The 5,582-nt window shown below is 36.7% G+C and overlaps 1 non-coding gene across 1 annotated transcript; it reads right to left on the reverse strand.

Moving 5' to 3' along the window:
* Positions 1-4,448: 4,448 nt before the first annotated feature.
* On the reverse strand, positions 4,449-4,519 carry TRNAG-CCC (transfer RNA glycine (anticodon CCC)). The gene has a single exon. It is a non-coding gene; the product is annotated as a tRNA-Gly (tRNA).
* Between the last annotated feature and the right edge of the window lie 1,063 nt (positions 4,520-5,582).

Raw genomic sequence — 5,582 nt, forward strand, 5'->3', positions numbered from 1 at the left:
TGATACCTCCCCAGGCTCTCTTCACATCATCGAGGAAGGAGAGGTGAGCATTGTGACTTAAAGCGGCTTAAATTATCCCACTATAAAGGGTGTGGAAAGTCAGGATCTGTTTGCATTGCAAGCCCCAACAAAACCTAAGAACCAGAGTAGGGGTCTCTGTGTCTTTTACTTCCTGAGTTTCTTTCCTTCCTCAGCCTATAACAAATAAACAAAGTAACTATATGCCTGAGAACTTGCAGTATAAATGCTCAGGAGCAAAGAACAAAGTTGGGTAAGAACAGGTGGTATGGAGAGGAGGTGTGATTTTATAACTGAGGATCATGACAGGTGCCTGTTAATAAGTGACCTCCAAGGAGAGATGTGGGTGAAATACGCGAGTAGAATATGCAGCCCACTGGGGAAGAGAGCATGCCAGAGGAAGGAAGCAGAAAGAACATTTCTGAGGAGCAAATGCCTGATGCACAAAACCCAGTGAGACTATAGCACAACCACCACAATAGAAAGTGGCAGAAGAAGAAAAAAGAGTAGGGTTCTGCTGAGAAACCCCCCTACAGCACGGAAAGGCTCTGAGCAGAGGTGTGCGATGATCTGTTTTATGTTTAAGCGGCTCATGCTATTAGCACTGCTGAGAAAAAATTGCAAGAGAATACGGACAGTAGAAAGGCTTGTTGCAAGGTGATGGAAATTATCCAGATTGTGGTGTTTTGGACAAGGTGGTTTGACTGTGAAGATGGTTATAAGTAGTCACATTATAGATGTATTTTGAAAGTAGACCTAAAAGGAGTTGTAGATGGGTTGGATTTGTCATGTGATAGAAATAGAGGGGTTCCAGGATGACTTGAAGTTTGGGGCCTGACCAAATGCAATTTACCATTTACTAATAAAAAACATGCAGCAAGCATCAGGTAGCGTAAGACCTGCGATAAATCTTCCAGAAGGTTAGGATGCGTAAAATGGCTGTCCACAAGAACTTCTTTTAAATATTAGAGTTTTCTAACCCTTTATGTTCCCTTACTATGTTCCTCTCACTAACATAGAAGGGAGTAGAATCAGGATTAATATTAATTTAGTGTAACTCCCTCTCATAATTTTTTATAACATTTTTCATTCTCCCCTTATAACACTCGCTTCCTTTTTGTGAGTTGTGATTTATTTTTGCTCTTTCATGGTTGTGATTTTCCTCTAAAATGCCTCAATACATGTTGAAACTAATGAAAGCAATAAAGAAAATAGAACAATAATGATTTTCTATGATTTTGCTCTTCTAGGCCCATGCCAAGGACCTATAATATTTCCAGATTCAATAAACTTTATACAACAGATTTTAATATAATAGATGGAAGAAAAAGACTGAGATTTTTACTTTTTCTCATAAGGACATAAACCTATGAACAAGAGTTTTCACATGTCCATCATACAATAACATTTTCTCACGGTATCAATTTTATAGGAGAAGTATTTTCATTAAAGCAGTGATGATTTTAGGAGTAACTTACTCAGATATTTATGTCAAATAATATCTGAAAAACTTTCGAGGAAAATATGCATCTGCTATATCAGACGTTACACCAACACTTATCCATAGTTCAGGAAAGTCACACAGTACTTGAATCTCTAGGGACAATTCAAAGCATTTCTGAATAGAAAGCCCACTGTAATTACAGCAAAGATTTCAAATGTGAGATATCAATAAAGCAATATTAAATAATATTTAACATTAAATATGAAAATATTTCTAAATCTTTTTACGCCAATGACAAAAAAAAGGAGAGATCATTTGTTGCCTCAACTGATATCTTGGTCTTCATTTTGCACATGAAGGTCCCACCTTAACTCTGGATTTCAGACTTAAGGATAGCCTCATTTGGCTATTTAGAAATAATTCATACTACAGTTTTGAAATAGTTAAAAAAAATTCACCAACAGTCATACAAAAGGGTAACAATCAACCTATTTACACTCATATATTTCATTTCAGCAATGCTATCGTAACAAGGTTATAAAGTAAATCTAGCAGAAAAGTACATCATTTTCTATTCACATTTTTAAAGCAACTGATTTCATGTTTTGCATAATCACCACTTTATCTTTACACATACATAATTTATACTCTTATAACTTTGGTGTATATTTTATATTCTATTTTTGCTTATAATTACATAATAAGCATATTACCTGTTTTTTGGCCATTGTAATTTTATCACTGCTAAATGTTTAATTGAGAAACCTGCAATTCACTCATGAAACCATAATTTCCATGTTATACTTTAACATTGTCTCTGTGTTTTGCAAATACGAAAGATATTTTTTAAAAACTATAGCTAGGTACATGTCTATGTTTTAAAGTTTAAATTAAGAGGACTTCGGAATGAAACAATGCATGTATGTTATGGTATTTAATACTATAATTTTTTTCAAAATGTAGACTTCCATTTCTAACTCATGATCATACCATTTTACTAGTCATACTAAAACTGGACCAGAATCTTTAAAAACTTAATTTAGTAGTTATAAAACTTTATTTGATTATTTTATGTAGATTGTTTCCCACATATTACCTCACTATTAATGATATTCTAATAGAGAGGTTGTTCTAGTCTGTTAAATAAATACACATATTTTTCAGCTGTTAAGTTTTGACTGTTCCAACTCTCTTTGACTATAATTTTAAGACTTCCTCTAAGGTAAAATAAGCCACGATTTCAATTCCTGGGAATGAGTGACAAACACACTGCTGATGCTTAACAGGGACACACTCTCTTTAATTAAAAGTGAAAAATGTCCTTCCCCACTCCCTTTGAACTCTAATTACATCTAGGGTGATTGCAACTGTGATTGCTGAGAACATGCCCAGAAGACACAAATGGGCAATGTTCTGTACAGAACACCGAATCTTAAGCTGAGGCTTATGTTCCTTCTGTCATTGAACAAGCCTTTGCAGAGTCCCTGCTGGGTTTCAGCCCTGCTTGTTGCTGCTAAATCCCTAGTGATCAGAGGTACATGACTTAAGTTATATTTCAGGTTTTCCATTGGGTAAATAAGGATAACTACTTTTAAATCCTATTGTCCTTGTACATTGTTTGGAAAGGTTTATATTAAAATGATTTTATAGACGTTAGTATGGTCCAGTTTGTACAGCAAAAATAATACCATTTACCCTCTACCTCTCTGCTATTGTATAGCAGAACAGAAGAGGGAACAAATGAAGTTTGTTAAGACTACGGAGCCACCCTGCCGTAAACATGTAGGGCACTGACTGTGACAATATTTTTGTCTTCTTAACCCTTCATGACAGATCCTTGGCAACACAGGATCAAAGACTAAAAGGAACAAGAACTGACAAACTTGGTCTATCAAAAAACATAGCGGGGGCAGGCCACAGTGGCTCAGTGGTAGAGTTCTCCCCTGCCATGCCAGAGACCCGGGTTTGATTCCCAGTGCCTACCCACGCTTAAAAAAAAAAATACCTAGAGGGGTACAAGGGTAGTTCAGTGGTAGAATTCTCACCTGCCATGCAGGAGACCCGGGTTCAAATTCCGCCCATGCACTTCCCAAACAGACAAACGAAAAAACAAAACAAACAAAAATTCAACAAATGGCGCTGCAATAAGAGGATACTCACATGGAAAAATACAGCATACGATAACAAACAAACAAAAACATAGCAAGTTAATGGGAAATTCAAGTAAAAGTGAAAGTTTTGGGAATCAGTTCAGCGGGGTGATATTAGAGGGAAATGTGCCAAAGATACTGGACTCCCAAGTTTCTTGGCCTAAGGAATGTGGCTGCCATAAACAAAACACAATATGACTTTCAGCATATGAGTACCTGACAGTGATACTCAGATCAAAACTTCACTTTTTTAGATGCTTTTGTATTATTAAGCAGAGGGACTGAGCTAGAACTGAGAGAAAAGAAGACAGGCAGAAGCACATTCTTAGGGGCAATGAAAGTAGGGTGGGCTGCATATTTGGAACTTCCTGACATTCCAAACTTCAAGCCTAGTGGGTGTGTTCTGGGCTTAGCTGGCATGAAGGAGACTTTGCAGTGGAAAAAACACAACACAGAATCCTACAGTAGCTGGTCCAGCCGATTGCTCAGATCACAGGAAATAAATATAAACGTCATCTGTTTGGGGCCAGAGCCAATGTTCTCTTCACAGCTGGCTAACACGGCAACTTGCATGTATGGCCGTGAGTTATCCCACTTACACAGAGCTGGGGAAACAAGGCCAGCGGCAAGGCAGAGAGGCTTTGGTTTGTTTTAGTATGGATTTATTAAGCTGTGTTTTAAATAAACTATAACTATAACTATATATATATGTGTGTGTGTGCTGTATCGTAGGGGTCACCTTTCATTCTTTTTCCGTGTGAGTATCCTGTTACTGTAGCACCATTTGTTGAATTTGTTTGTTTGTTTTTGTTGGCTTCTTTTTTTTGTTTGAGAAGTGCATGGGCCGGGAATCGAACCTGGGTCTCCCGCATGGGAGGCAAGAATTCTACCACTAAACTACCCTTGCACCGCCCAACGATATATTTTTTAACTCGATATAGCCTCAAGAGCCCATGGCACCATCTATGAAGAAGACACCCCTCTCATTCTAAAATATTAAAATCAAGCTCATAAACTTCCTTAAATTAGCTATGACAGTTTATAATCCTACATTATGTATAAATAATGGAAATTATTTGCTGAGGCTATAGCCTTTTCATCCTCCTTTTCTAACAATAATAATAATAACAATTAACACATTGAGAAATTATAATGCACAGACTCTAATCTAAGCTTTTAATATATATTAACCTTTCATCCTTATAACAAAGCTATGCATTAAAAATGACTATTTTACCGATTTTATTAATGAAGGAACTGATGCACAAAGTGATCAAATCCAGTAAAATGTATTCTAGATCATTGTGCCAGTCTGAAAGGATTTATGTACCCTAGAAAAAACATGTTTTAGTCCTAAACAATCTTGAGGGAAGAACGGTTTCTTCTAATCTCTATTCAGCACTATACGTTGAAAAGTTGATTAGGTTATCTTCACCAAGATATGACTCAATCAAGTGTGGGTATTAAACTTGATTAGATGGAGGTATGTCTCCACCCATTTTAAGTGGTTTACTGGAATTAATTAGATTATTGTAATCCTATAAAAGAAGAAGTATTTTGGAGAAAGCTTCAGAACGCCGCAGAACCACGAAGCAGAGAGTCCACCAGCCAGCAACTTTTGGAGATGAAGAAGGAAAACACCTCTCAGGGAGTTTCATGAAACAGGAGGCTTGGAGAGAAAGCTAGCAGATGCTGCCATGTTCGCCATGTGCCCTTCCAACTGAGAGAGAAACACTGGACATCATTGGCCTTTTTGAACCACGGATGCTTTAGACTGAACATTTCTATAGACTTGTTTTAATAGGACATTTTCTCAGCCTTAGAATAATAAACCAGCAACTTAGTAAATCCCCCATTTGAAAAGCTTTTCCATTTCTGGTATATTGCATTCCAGCACCTAGCAAACTAGAACCAGCATTATGGGAATAAACTGTTTTTTTGAGTAAAGTAAAAAATAATTCTCTTATTTA

This window comes from Tamandua tetradactyla, chromosome 2, assembly GCF_023851605.1.
Source record: "Tamandua tetradactyla isolate mTamTet1 chromosome 2, mTamTet1.pri, whole genome shotgun sequence".
Lineage (NCBI taxonomy): Eukaryota > Metazoa > Chordata > Mammalia > Pilosa > Myrmecophagidae > Tamandua > Tamandua tetradactyla.